This window comes from Ictalurus punctatus, chromosome 3 (assembly GCF_001660625.3).
Source record: "Ictalurus punctatus breed USDA103 chromosome 3, Coco_2.0, whole genome shotgun sequence".
Taxonomy (NCBI): domain Eukaryota; kingdom Metazoa; phylum Chordata; class Actinopteri; order Siluriformes; family Ictaluridae; genus Ictalurus; species Ictalurus punctatus.
Window position 1 is genome coordinate 16,149,857 of NC_030418.2, and position 15,412 is coordinate 16,165,268.

The 15,412-nt window shown below is 39.4% G+C and overlaps 1 protein-coding gene across 2 annotated transcripts in view; it reads left to right on the top strand.

Moving 5' to 3' along the window:
• The first annotated feature begins 1,488 nt into the window (after nt 1-1,488).
• Nucleotides 1,489-15,412, top strand: part of marchf8 (membrane-associated ring finger (C3HC4) 8) — an 84,686-nt gene continuing 70,762 nt past the window's right edge. The window contains exon 1 of one of the 2 annotated variants that reach the window (XM_017462522.3): nt 1,489-1,603. The gene's annotated coding sequence lies outside the window, so the exon portion shown is untranslated. Of the gene's footprint in view, nt 1,604-6,127; nt 6,542-15,412 lie in introns of those variants that run through there. The other variant, XM_053678622.1, reaches the window with a different exon arrangement.

Sequence of the window (15,412 nt, forward strand, 5' to 3'; positions counted from 1 at the left end):
TTTTTTTTTTTTAACACCTTTCAACAAGACTTAAAATCATAGATGGGAAGAATACTCCTTTCTGGCAGTCCTGAAATATGTTCTCCCGGGCTGTCTAGAACTAACAGGTAATATGCAGTGTGATTCACAGTACGCTGGATCAGGCAGAAGATATTTTTGAAGGTTTGAAGGTAATGGACAGCAGTTCTGAGTGATTTTGTTGTGGCTACAGAGCTGCATATTCTTGATTTATTACATTACACAACCCAGCCATAAAAGAAACACAGCTGTTACCATTTACACAAATCACTCATTATGAAACTGAAACAGAGAAGTGTCTTTTTGTTAGATAATGGAATCACAATGTTGTTGTTTTTGTGTGTGTGTGTGTGTGTGTGTAGATTTTGATCTAAATAACAAAAAATTAAGATCTCCCTACTCTTATATTTTGTTGATACCTGCATAGTTTATTCCTAAGAAATGTAATCTCTAGTGAAAATGCTTGTCTCTGAGGAAACATGCTGAACAATACCTTGTTTAACTGGTTTAACTCTACATGTACAAACAACCCATTTCAAGATTAGGCATCACTAGGTGTGTTTATGGTGTGGACAATGAATCATGTACCATCCATTTGCCATTCATGAAATACCAGTTCTTGGCAAATGTTGCCTAATAATGGGACATGAGCACTGTTTAAACCCATTGAACCCCCAGTGCAACAGTTGATTAAAGAAGCATTAAAGAAGATAAGTGACATAAAGCAGTAATTCTCAAAGTGGGATCCAGGAACCTCCAGGGTTTCATGAAGCATAACCAGGGGGGAATGTCATTATTTTTTTAATTTGTTATAATAATGCAAACCAGAACACATCATTATCCAAGTTCTAACCTTTATTACTAACATCAATCCCTTGAATTAACCCAAACCTCAGCAACTCGAAAACAAGCAGGTCTACAAATAATGACAAGTTGGACCTAATGTGTCCATGTAGTGAAAGGTTCAGGAATAAAAAGCTCTATGGCTCTAATAAGTAGCCAGAACAACATTGTACATATTTGAGTAGCTGGATTATGTTCATAAAATAAGTCTGCTGAAGTGGAGGGGTTCAAACATGAATATTTCAGATACGTGTAAACTGTACATGATTGATTGTAACCTGCTATGAAATTATTCAGTAAAGTGTGATTTCAAAAGCAAAACATGATTTTTCCAAAGTATCACACACACTGTGTGATACTTTGGGATTGCTTTCAGCAATCCTCCCTCTTACTGGAACACAAACAACAGATCCCCAGTAAATAGGACAAGGAGCTTTAGATCCAACTGGTCAAAAGTCTCTGTCTAAAACCCACTGTTTCTGATGACCTATGTCTGTATAGTTCAATCTGCATGCAATTTAAACAGACGTGAAGTTTGTGTGTGAATGAGACACGAGGGCAGCTCAAACACAATACAAGAGCCCGTTCTGGGCTGAGCGCCTAGTTCGCGCATGCGCAGTTTAACGCGTTTTTCTTACGCCGTTTTCTTATTAACGCGGAAGTCTCAGTGATATGACGCACTCAGTCAGATGGAGACCGTGAAATAAACAAAACATCGCATTTCCTCAGGCTAGAGGGAGAGGTGAGTGAAAAGAAAACACTATAGAAATAACGTACTCTGACTCGGATGTTGAACAGATGAATCTTTTTTTTCTTCCTTAATATCGGACAAACTGTCGTGCAACCGAAATCTCCAGAGAAAAATTCAAACGAGGTTTTTCCTATTTACAGACTGAAATCGCGTCTCAGACATTGTGAAGCGGGTTTTGTTTAAGAGATTGGATTTTTACAGCTCGGACCTTGTGCTTTCCACGATGGCATTGTCAAGAACTAATTGTGCCATAAAAATTGTTCACCAGGATAAAAGCATTGTGGTTGTCTGTGCTGCTCATTGACGTGTTTTTGTTAAACATCCTGAATGGTGGACCACTTCAGCGTGCAGTATTGTGCGTCTCTCTGTGTGTGTGTGTGTGAGTGTGAGTGAGTGAGTGTGTAAGTGAGCTTACTAACTTGCTCGCTTTTTGCTCGAGATATCTTCCAGGGAGAAATTTGCTGCAGCATCGAGCGAGTGCTCGTTTAAATATAAAAACAAAAGACAAAACAAGAAACAAATCAGTGGCCAGAGTGTCAGAGTCATGCTTTTAATCACAGCGTCACCGTACAGCTGCAGTGCGCTCGCGCGTGTTTCTGCATTCCAGTGCATCATAAGCTTTACATATGAAGCATAGGTGATAGAATTATAACCGGGGTGTCTCATGGATTTTGTTTTTAGTCATGTCAGGTCATTTTTTGGGACTGTGCGTTACCATGTCTGGAAATATTACACCGTTTTTATTTATATTTATTTATTTGTTACATACTACAGTAACCTATATTACTGTTCAGACAGAATAAGATTTCCAGGACGTCTGTAGTCAATATGTATATTTATAGCAATTCGATCTCCTGTATAAATCCCAGAGATGGGAGTGTCTTTACGATATATGCATGGCTGTTCCATTGCAAATCCGATGCGTACTGCAAAGTGATTGTTTTGAGCTTTATTTTAACCACAAGTTGCACACGATCATTAATAGGTCACATGATCATAACAAGCATCTAGGCTGTACCTCTGCTAGGAACCTAATAACTTCTCACTTTACTTGTGTTTTTTGTTTTTAATTGAATTGTTTAGCATTTTTAGCTCACTTTTCTTTATTTCTCTCTCTCTCACTCACTCACTCACTCACTCACTCACTCACACATATATAATATAGTTTATGGTCTATGTCCTGTCTAAGGACTCCTAACTCTTAGGGCCTCTTGTTTCAGTTTTCAAATGAATGATCCTGGAAATCAATTGCTCAATGAATTCCTTTACTGCCATGCCATTGTTATTCGCAAACTGTCCTCTTCTTTTATGTCATGTTGTCATCTTTTATTTAATGTCCCATCTCCCTGTTGTCTAGAAGGATATGTTTAAGTTCTAGATATTGCGATTCATAAAAACCTTTTGGTAATTCCCTATATTTGTAGGCATTGCCTTTAAAAAAAAATATATTTAAACGTATTCCCCTCAGCAGCTTGGTAAACATGCGTTTCTTTATTGCCTTACAGCTTGTTAGCATTTTCCAACCTATAGTACTATGAGGAAGTAAGCAAGCATGCGATTAGCTGTGAAGTAGGACACTGTCTAAACACTGGTCCAAACACAACATGCTACCTGTGTGTGCACTTCTCTTAATGTTTGAGGAAAGCATTTATGAATATTTTGTGACATTGACTTAATAAGTGGACATTATTCACTGCTGTAATATTCAAACCGAGTCTTTGTGGAAATGAAATGAAACAAGGAGCTAAGTCATTTTTCTGTAGTATATTGCAAGAATGGAAACTGTAGTTAGAAGCTTTATAAAAGGAATGGTGTATTGTGTAATAATTACCGTCAAAGCTTGTATACTGTCACGTCCACACGCCTTTCTCTTGGCTCAGGATGGACAGCCTATTTCTATTAGAAAGAATTTCACAATAAAAAAAAAAAACACTACTTGAAATGTCCATAACAATTATGGATTTTATGACAAAGAATCCACATTTGAATATAGACTTATGGATTTCCATTCTGTTAGTTGATGGATAAATCTATCATAATGTGTTTTTTGGTGAAATTGTCATTTACTGAGTACTTTATTTTCATATATTTTTCTATTCGTTTCTGATGAAATAAAAATATAAAATGATTACATATGTATAAATAAGTGCTTAATAGTTTATATTCAGTCCTAAAAGTAGATAAAGAGAACCCAATTAAACAAGTGAGACAAAAATATTACACTTGGTCATTTATATATTGAGGAAAATGATCCAGTATCACAGTATCTGTAAGTGGCAAAAGTATGTGAACCTTTGCTTTCAGTATCAGGTGTGACCCCTTTGTGGAGCAACAACTGCAACTAAACATTTCCAGTAACTATTGATCAGTCCTGCACATCAGCTTGGAGGAATTTTCACCCATTCTTCAGTACAGAGCAGCTTCGACTCTGGGATGTTGGGTTTCCTCACATGAACTACTTGCTGCAGGTTCTTCCACAACATTTCTATTGGATTAAGGTCAGGACTTTGACTTGGCCATTCCGAAATATTAATTTTATTCTTCTTTAACCATTTTTTGGTAGAACGACTTGTGTGCTTAGGGACATTGTCTTGCTGCATGACTCACTTTCTCTTGAGATTCATTCCACGGACAGCTGTCCTGACATTTTCCTGAAGAATTCGCTGATATAATTCAGAAATCATTGTTCCATCAATGGTTGCAAGTCGTCCTGGCCCAGAGGCAGCAAAACAGACCCAAACCATGATACTACCACCAGCATGTTTCACAGATAGGATAAGGTTCTTATGCTGGAATGCAATGTTTTCCATTATCCAAACAAAACGCTCATTTAAACCACAAAGCATTTTTCCAAAATGCCTTCTGGCTTGTCCACATGATCTTTAGCAGACTGCAGAAGGGCAGCAATGTTCTTTTTGGAGAGCAGTGGCTTTCTCTGCAACCCTGCCATGCACGCCATTGTTGTTCAGTGTTCTCCTGATGGTGGACTCATGAACACTAAGATTAGCCAATGTGAGGGAGGTCTTTAGTTACTTAGAAGTTACCTTGGGTGCCTTTCTGACCTCATGAAATATTACACATCTTGCTCTTGGAGTGATCTTTGTTGGTTGACCACTTCTGGGTAGGGTAACAATAGTCTTGAATTTCTTCCATTTGTAGACAATCTGTCTGACTTTGGTTTGGTGGAATCCAAATGCTTTAGATATGGTATTGTAACCTCTTCCAGCCTGATGAGCATCAACAACTCTTTTTCTGGGGTCCTCAGAAATCCCCCTTGTTCATTCCATGACACACATCCACAAATATGTGTGAAGATCAGACTCTGATAGATCCCTGTTCTATAAAAAAACAGGGTGCACACTCACACCTGATTGATTGGCATCCCATTGATTAAATTCACCTGACTCTAATTTCACCTTCTAATTAGATGCTAATCATAGAGTTTCACATACTTTTGCCACTCATGTATATGTAATATTGGATCATTTTCCTCAATAAATAAATGACTAAGTATAATGTTTTTTTGTCTCATTTGTTTAATTGGGCCTACTTTTAGGACTTGTGTGAAAATCTGATGTTGTTTTAGGTCATATTTATGCAGGTATATAGAAAATTCTAAAGGGTTCATAAGCTTTCAAGCACCACTGTATGTATGGGTCTACAATGCTTGGGGTTGTACTCTAAGTAGTGAGCATATATTGTGACTAAGGCTAACTGTATGTTGGAGGTGCTTAAACAAATTCCTTAAAGATGGCTTGATGCTAGATTTTTACATGGCTTACAGGTATTCTGACAAAAGTCAGTTGAAGCTAACTACCAGTGTCAAAAAATATTGTAAGTTAAAAAAAACAAAAAAAAAAAACTCATTTGAAGCTTTGATTCAAATGCATGAGAAACTATTGCAGCTTCATAGTTTTCCTGAGAAGAAAGCATCAATTTTAGCCCTCCATGGCATAACATTAAAATAAATGAATGCATAGTGTAACAATAGTGCAAATATTTGTGTCTCTGGCAAAATTGTAGGTTGCTTAATATTTGAATGCATGCAATATTTGAACGCATCTTTTAAGTAATTGTAATGTGTATGCGGGTGCAAGGAAAATGACAGGTCTGTAGCTGTTCCTACAGTGGAGGCTATATATATATATATATATATATATATATATATATATATATATATATATATATATATGTATATATATATATTTTCTTTGAGTAAATGGCAGGAACACTGGCAGCTTGAAGGACAGTTCTTAGGACAAAATATATCGGGATCACGTAAAACTTTATTTATTTATGGCAGTTGGCAGACGTCCTTATCCAGAGTGACTTGCATATATCTAATTTATACAACTGAGCAGTTGATGGTTAAGGGCCTTGCTCAAGGGCCAACAGTGGCAGCTTGGTGGTGCTGGGATTTGAACTCATGACCTTCTGATCAGAAGTCCAATGCCTGAGCTGAGCTGCCACTGCCACTAAACAGTATTCCCTGACCCCGAATCGAACCCGGGCCGCTGCGGTGAGAGCGCCGAATCCTAGCCACTATACCGCCAGGGAATATTCCTTGTGCTTACTGCAGTGCAAACCTTCCATTTTGTCAAGTTGACTTGTAGCAGTTTCACAAAGGCTGATCGAATAAATAATGAGCTGTAGATTTTAGATTTTGTTGAATGCTACTTTAGAGAGTGACTAATAGAAGTTTAAAAGTCAAACAACAGACTAGTCAAAGGCCTGCTTGTCATTATTGTTATGCCATACAATTTTTTCCATCAAAACAACCAAGTCTGCCAAGAAACCAAATGAATTCTCTGCTTCTATTGATAAACTTGCTTATAATTATTTCACTTGTTGTTGTGTGCTTTCCAGGGAGCCATTATTATAGGATACAAAATGAATCGCAGTAAAAGCATTGCAGTGATTGATTTCCTGGTAAGTAATTTTAGATTAGCACCGCGGGTAGTATTGCTGGCTCACAGCTCCAGGGTCCTTGGTTTTATCCTGAGCTTGGGTTTCACATGTTCTGCATGTACCTGGGAGAGCTTCTTCCAGTTTCCAGTTTCCAGTGGATTGGCTATGCTGGATTGCCCTTAGTGTATTGTGAATGTGTGTGTGTGTGTGTGTGTGTGTGTGTGTGTGTGTGTGTGTGTGTGTGTGTGTGCATGGTGCCCTGCAATGAAATGGTGTGCATATACCTGTCCAGTGTTCTCGGGGTAGACTCTACAGGGTGTCCCAGATGTCTCCATACATAGGGGACTATGTCTGCCAGCACCACTACTGTTGTGCCTCCGTCAGTGGATGTTTGTGGACATCCACTTCTCAGTTGGTCCGTGATTTTTGGAGACTTTTTGCTAATGTGTTAATTCTCCCCTATGTATGGAGACTTTTCTGACACCCTGTACAACCGCTGCAACCCTGATCAGATAAAATGAAGATGAATGTATGAATTGAAAATTTTAGATAGTTCTGACACCCATCATCCCGCTTCCTATAGGATTTTGATAAGAATGGATTATTTTGTTCTTTTTTTTTTGCAATAGAGCTGAATAGAACTGGCATCTGTCTTATCTAGTCTTATCTCACTGCTGGCATGGTGCATCCATTACACTGTAAAATAGTGATGTGAAGAATAAATCACGCAAGTCTCTTTGGCTCATCTTTAAGACAGACATGTATCTGATTTTGCACTTTGCTGAAACAGTACAGCTGAACGAGGCATTCTTAAATCCCAGTCAAGCATTCACTTTAAATAAGTGTAGACAGTTGCAGTTACTCTACAGTCTGGTTTAGATTTAATCCTCTAGCAGCTTGCTTATTATAAATCTGTTTTATAACAGGTGTGTTTGATGGGACTGTCTTCCCTTTTTGCTTCAGGGAACCAATTTTCTCCACATTTTCTTTCAGTTACTAGCACACTCGTGGTGGTTATGCAGTAGATTTCAGGGTGTGGCTGAGAGCTGAAGAGATTTAGTGGTCAGGCATGGAAGCTCCTGGCAGAACACAATGAGAGAGAAGATGATGTGCCATGCCATCAGTTTAAAACTAGGATGCATGTAATTTCGGAAAATGGAGAAACTCTTGAGTAGGGACTATAGACTTTTCACAAATCCTCCATTCCTTTCACTGAGCAACACTAACCTTTGTTCACCATTAAGTATGTTACAATGAGGAAGTGCAAACCTGTGTAGGACCCTGACCCTTGAGATACATTCACCAAGCACTTTATTAGGAACACCTGTACACCTATGCGTTCATGCAATTATCTAATCAGCCAAATGTGTTGCAGCATTGCAATGCATACAATCATGCAGACACGGACCAACAGCTTTATGTAATGTTCACATCAATCATCAAAATGGGGGTAAAATTTATGTGATTTTGACTATGGCATGATTGTTGTTGCCACACATATGGTAGGGTCAGAATTTGGCACCAACAGCATGAATCCATGGACCCAACCTGCCTTGTGTCAACAGTCCGAGCTGGTGGAGGTGGTGTAATGGTGTGGGGAATGCTTTCTTGGCACACTTTGGGCCCGTTAATACCAATCATCATTTGAATGCCACAACCTATTTGAGTAATGTTGCTGACCATGTGCTTCCCTTCATGGACACAATTTACCCATCTTCTACTGGCTACTTCCAGCATGATAATGCACCATGTCACAAAATGCACCAGTCACTGGATCTGAATCCAAGAGAACTCATTTGGGATGTGGTAGAATGGCAGATGCACAGCATGAAAGTGCACCTGAAAAATCTGCAGGAATTGCATGATGCAATCATGTCAACATGGACCAGAATCTCAAAGGAATGTTTCCATCATCATGTGGAATCCATGCCATGAAGAGATGAGGCTGTATTGAGAGCAAAGTGAGGCCCAATCCAGTATTAGTATAGTGTTCCTTATAACGTGCTCAGCAAGTGTAGATTACAAGCCTCAAGAATATGTTTAAAGCTCTTGGCTCTAAGGCAGCCTCTGCAATTCTCCATATGGTTCTTTGAGCAATTTAGAAGTTCTAGAAATGTAGAAGAGAAATTCAAACTGTCAGAAAGGGACTGCATTTTGAGTAGTTAGCAGTGGTCATATAATTGGAATTTCCTGGGTAGAACTGCTTTAATTATATTTTGCCATGTGAACCTGAGTAACATCTTTTGGTTAGTCAGGGTGGGCGACGGATTAGCATTAGCCTCTGGCATGGTGCTCATATGCCTCATATTCCTCATCAGTGTAACTAGACACAGTGCAGATGTCTGAAGGACATAAATGAAAAAAAAAACCCACTGTTTTTCTAGGGATTTTCTGACCACTTTACAAGGACATCTTGAAACAGATGAAACCGACCTGGAGGCAGCTTAAGTGCTAAATTACAGATAACTGCTAAACTACTCTACTAGATGACCATGATTGACAAGCTCAGTCCTGACCTATAGTGCTGCTGAGCTCTTGAGCCACAAAAAATAAAATGGATATTCCACAGTTTCTATTAATGTTGTTCGTGTCTCACAGCTCCAGGGTTTGATTCTACGGCCCTTTTCTTGTCATACATGCTCCTTGTGTTCATGTTGGTTTTCCCCATTTTCACTGGGTTTGTCTTCCATGTCCAGAGATGTCTCTGCATGGATTAGCTCTTCTAACTTACCAATAGACATGAATTTTATCACCATATCAATATAGTATCGTCATATTGCCCAGCCATAATTCCTACCTTACGACCAGTTGCTGTAGATAAAAGAACTTAGCTGGACCGAGTGTCCAGATTGTTACACTTTTGAGGTTTTCATTTGAATCACTCTTGTACACGATACCGTCAAAAGTTTGTGGACACCCGACCAATCGCACCCGTAAATGTTGTAAAGCTGAATATGAGATGGTCACTTCTAATACCACTTTTGTTCATCACAGATAATTCTAGATGGCTTCTACTCTGTGGGATCATTGTTCCATGTCGCACTGTTTTAGGGAAAGCACAATAAGATTCTGTCATTGCTGTATCTTGTGTTTTAGAAACTTTTCTGTTTTTTCTTTGATTACCTTTATGCAGATTGTCAGTTGAGTCTCAGCATTAAACCTCTGTGTATTGGAAAAGGAACTAGATAGAGACTCTGTGAATGGTCAGATGGTCTATGGAGAAACCATGGGGAATTGATCTTTTGACCTGATTGATGATTCTCCTGAAAAGCTCTCAGGTTATGGCTTACATTGGGGCTTTGAGCCAGCATCCACCTCTGGCATTGACTGTAATGGCTTCTGTGTCCCTTCCTCTTCAGAAAATAAACATTTCCTGACTGTGCTGCTAATGCTTTCACTCTCATTATGAGACACAGTGTTTGCCTGAAGTTAGGTTAACCTAGATGACCTGGTTAACCTTCTTAATTATTATTAATTTTTTTTTTATAACCCCATACTAGGATTTGACTGTTATTAGCACTTTTATGCTTAAATCATGCTTTTCTTGACATTGTGTACATGACATGCTTTTATTAGGTTGCGTAATAATGGTTGTTTTATGGAAACATGGAAACTAGCTTTGCTCAAAACGTAATGCTTTATAGTAGGTCTGGTTTATGGACTGCATTCACTAGACTGTTCAACTCAGCACTATATAACTAATGGGTATTGATTGTGTCTTATCTGGAGTGATGTCATGCCTCAAGTCCATAGTGCTATTGAATGCCATTAGTATTTTTATACTCATATCATTTTGCATGCCATGAATAAAAACAAGTAGGGAATGAAGCCAGTGCTAACTGGCTCTTACTGCATTTCATTCATTACAGCAGTGTTTTTAGGTGAAACTTGATCTACAGTCTAGAATGGGAGTAAATGTTTTGGCCTAATTTTGTTTTAAAGGTCTCGTACAATAGATTTACATGCATCCAAGGTCAAAAAACACTTTACTGTGCTCATAATTTAAATCACAGCATTACCCCCCCCCCAGTGTCAAAAACGACTCATTAAAGGATTCGTTCTATAGGATTCATTCTAAACTCCTCCTTTCAGAGCGCATACTCTGCTCTGATTGGTCAGATGTCCAGGTCTGTTGTGATTGGTCTATTGCTGTCACCGTGTGTCGGAAAAGGAAATGCCCACTACCATAACGAGTTTCAAGACCAGAGGCAGGGCGTTTTGTTACAAACCTATGTAGGTTAGTACAGGAAGTAAATCTGGAATTACTAAAGACCCGTTTCAGTTCTTCCGACTCGGTTCCTTCTTTTGGGAGTCAATAATTCAGTTTGTCGTGTGCTTTGTTTTTTGAAACTTTGCAGATGTTTTTACATTCACAAACAGCTCTGTAACACTCTACTTGAAAGGTAATATTTGAAAAACCATAATAGGTGCACCTTAATACTTTTCCCCTGTTGATGGAGAGGTCATGGATTTATCATTTTTCTATTTTTCCTACAGTTAGTGGCTGGAAATGTTCAGTTTGCCAAGTAATACCTGTATCTAGTAGTCGTATTTAATATAACTGTCATGATTTTTTGCTCACAGAGATGATTGCACCTTTTGAGATGAACACAATGTTGTTATGTACAGATTTAACAGAATTTCCATCATGGGAGACATCAGAGCACCTCTTATCTCTTATATCTGTTTTTACATCATTGTGATTGCAGCGGTGAGACACAAAAGAGATCCACTTCACTAGATCCTGTAGTAATTGTTAAGGAATCTCAGAAATTGAACAGTATTTCATCTAGATACACATACAGGGATGAAAAATAATAGCTTAGGCAGCTTTGTTGTCTTTGGGGTTAATGTTCTTATCTTAGTTTGCACTGAATAGAAGGGAATAGATGTTCCAAACTACCTGCTTTATTAAGAACTAGACGGAAACTATGTATTATTCAAGTGGTAGCTCGGTGATTACGATGTTGGGCTACTGATCGGAAGGTCGTAAGTTTAAACCCCAGCACCACCAAGCTGCCACTGTTTGGCTCTTTAGCAAGGCCCTTAACCGCCAACTGCTCAGATGTATAAATGTGATAAATGTAAGTCATGCTGGTTAAGGGCGTCTGCCAAAATAAAATAAATGTAAAGAATCTCCAGTTAGTCACTATATGGCATAGTACACATGGAAAATTATTTTGGATCATTTGACTAGGCACTTAATCTGACCTAAAACAATCCACCTCTGAAATGTGGGAAATGTCAGTTGGTTGTTATTTATATCGGGAGTGAAGTCTGAATAAATGTCATTAAAGCAGTGTTGTGTCTCTTTGGGTGCCTTATTATTAACTTGGCTTTCTGTTTTGACACTTTTTGCAGCTGATGGTGTCAGGGATTGGGCTCAGGTCTCAGCTGGATAGTCGCCTTTCCTTCCTGATGCAGAGCTTATTTTTTCCACCCATAGCAATCCAGCTACCTCCCAACAACACTTCCTAGCACTGAGACACATCCATGTCCATGAGTGATATACGAGTGCACTTCAGCTTTACCCACTCTGCCTGTTTTCTTCTTCTGTCTGTGCTAGTGTCCATAGCTGAGTTCCTAACTCACTTAAAACGTCATTACTGTATAATTTTATTTGGTATACGTTTGTCTTCCAATTTATGTCCTGCTGGATGCTTATAAGGTATTTCATTTATAGGTTTCGACAGACAGTGAGTCTGACACTGACGTCTTGTGATAGGAGAGCAGATAACCCTCTGGTACATCTGGTACAGTTGACAGCAAAATTACTGCTGAAGAATTATTCAGAGTGTAGTTGAATTACTTGAAATGCCATTTCCAGTGATAACATTTCCTAGGAAAAGTCTCATGTGAAAGACTGTTTGATGGCACAACCAGCAGTATATGCTAATAACACATGTGTAGAGTGGAGTGATGTATTATTGGAAAAGGTCCTGTCCATTTACAATTTCCAAGAAACACCGACCCTTGTTTTCATTTTGTTTTGGTCCAGTGGTATTATAATAATTAATTACTATAACCATGTTTCTATCCAGGGAACACTGCCCATGAGTCACTTATACAAATTGATGGGCCATCAGTCCGTCGCAGGGTACCATGTGTGCATACACGTACAGGTGGGAGGTGGGAGGAAACCGGAACGTCCAGAGTAAACCCATGTTCACATTTACAGACGGGAAAATATGTCTTTCCTGTTACAGATGTTGAAGAGCTGCTTGACTGACTGCTGCAAATGCTGTTCATCATTTTACTGGTAGCATAGCAACCAGGCACTTTTATTTAAGGTCTAGTATTTGGCCACTGCTGCCATTCGCTTCAGTGCACAATGATGAATCAATTATACTGAATCCAGCACTTCCTGCTAAATGTCCAGAGTCTCCACTTCCTGCAACAGCACAGCAGTCATGTATACTACTGACTGATTGATAATTTTTCTTTTAAACAGTGCTTAATGCAAAGAACGACTTTCTTTTTCAGTACGATTTCTGTCCACCTGTCTGACCGTCCATCCATTCAGGATTCTCGCTACTGTGATCTCTCATGAACAAGTGGTTGAATGTTTGTAGGATTATCAATATAACCATAATGCTTTTGGAATTGAGCCAAACAGGGTCAAGGTCCATCCATCCATCCATTTTCTGTACTGCTTATCCTACACGGGGTTGCAGGGGAGCCTGGAGACTATCCCAGGGGACTCGGGGCACGAGGTGGGGGACAGCCTGGACGGGGTGCCAACCCATCATAGGGCACATTCGTGCACACACACACACACACACACACACACACACACTAGCGATGTCACGATACCAAAAATCTAGTAGTCAGTACCGATAACACCAAAAGTACACGATACTCGATACCAAAGTCGATACCACAGTGTGGTATAAAAATATTTTAAAAATAAAATTTAAAACTCCTGGAGGACATCCTCCTCTGGCTAATACTGGCAAAGAGAGAGAGATGGGGATATTTTAGTTATCAAACACTGTCTGACAATGACTAATAAAACAGTGCTAAGTGGTAATAACAAGAGTTAAGGTGCACGCACACACACACACACACACACACACACACACACCTCTTATACTCTGAATGCAAGCATTAGTTTAAATTCACTGATATGGTGGCAGGCCAAAAAGATTTATTAAAAGCCTTAACATTTGAATAATTATTAGTGACATTAGGCTACATTTGGCTGACAGGATGCATGGTGGCCCATTCGGAGGTAGTGTATAACATCGCAGTGTGTTAGCCTGTTATTTGTTAATGATACTATCACAAACATTACGTTAGCTTGTTTCATGGCAACAATGTCAGCTGCCTCAAACAAACATAATATAGGGACTCTCTTTCAGGTATTTCGCCAAATTCCAGGTGTTTCCTCGCTTTGTTTGAAATGAACGATAGCATTGGTTGCACACCGGCAACTGATGCTACCTTTCCTCTCAACGAGTCGGGGCGGAGCTAAAATTGTCGTCGTCTTCTGTAGTTTTTCCCGTGTGCTTGTAGGCATTCTTCTTCTTCAACACTTGTGGACCGACTAAAACACTTGCGCGTATTTGCTGCCCCCTTCAGTTCCGAAAGAATTGCAACCTCAGTACCTTCCATTACCAACGGTACCTACGCTACTGCACAAAAACCAAGTACCGTCACGTTTTAAGAATGTTGGTACCGAAGTATCGGTTCTTGTGACATCCCTAACACACACACACACACACACACACACACACACAACACACAGACAATTTGGAAATGCCATTCAGCCTACAACGCATGTCTTTGGACTGGGGGAGGACACTGGAGTACCTGGAGGAAACCCCCAAATCAGAGGGAGAACATACAGACTCCGCAAACAAGGGCAGAGATGGGAATTGAACCCCCAGCTCTGGAGGTGCGAGGCAAACATGCCAACCACCGTGCCCCCACATCAAATGTCTGAATTTTTTCCCCCCAATAGCATTTTAAATAGTTTCTTTTCAAACGTTTGAAGTATATATTAAGTGTAGTTCTAGTATACAAATTAGTAACAAGAAGGACTAGGCTTGAGTGATGATGGAGGCATCACCACTGATGCTCTTGGTGTCAAGTTTGACTTAAGCTTTGCTTACTCCAGGAAAGCGAGGAAGCGTAACTGTAGCTATAAACTACCTTTGCTTCCTCTTACTTGGACACCTTGTGGTTGTAATTTTCCCTCTATCAGAATGCAACACTTTTAGGCCTGCTCTTCTGGTAGAATGTGTCAGCACCCACTGTGGTGTGTTCTTTTTCTGGACTGTGAGTAGTATCTTATGGATGAACACAGATTCAGGATTCCCAACACAACGTGGGGCGCAGCTGTTTATGAAATTTGCTTATCTTTATAGATGTGTCCTGAGGTGATTGAGAGAGGTTGGCTTGCTTGTTCGAGCCTGTGGAAGAAATATGTCAGGAGAACTCTGGGTCCTCCCTTAGGCAAAGCACAGCTTCAGTCATGTGCTTGCACTGTGGTACACGGTGTTCTCTGTATTCAAGACCTGATTTAACAAACAGGTTTCATTATTTAAGTTTATCTTTGTAAATTATTCTACCTTTCCTTTACAAGCAATTCTTTTTCCAGCATATTTCAGTATGGGTTATTTTTGTCGAATTATGCTGTAGCGTCTGCATTTAGACCGTCACACTTGAAAGACAGCACTCTACCTTTCGATTGGTGCCTTTTATTCTTGTATAGATTTCCAAATAGATGTAAGAATTCTGTTCATTTTTCACTTCTCTAGTGAACTGTTATTGCACAATATCCTCGTTGAGAAAATGTGCAAGAATATTACAGAATCGATACTGGAACATCATGGATGTGATTCGGGCTGCAGATGTTTATCAAATGGAAACAAATTCAGTGCGATCTTA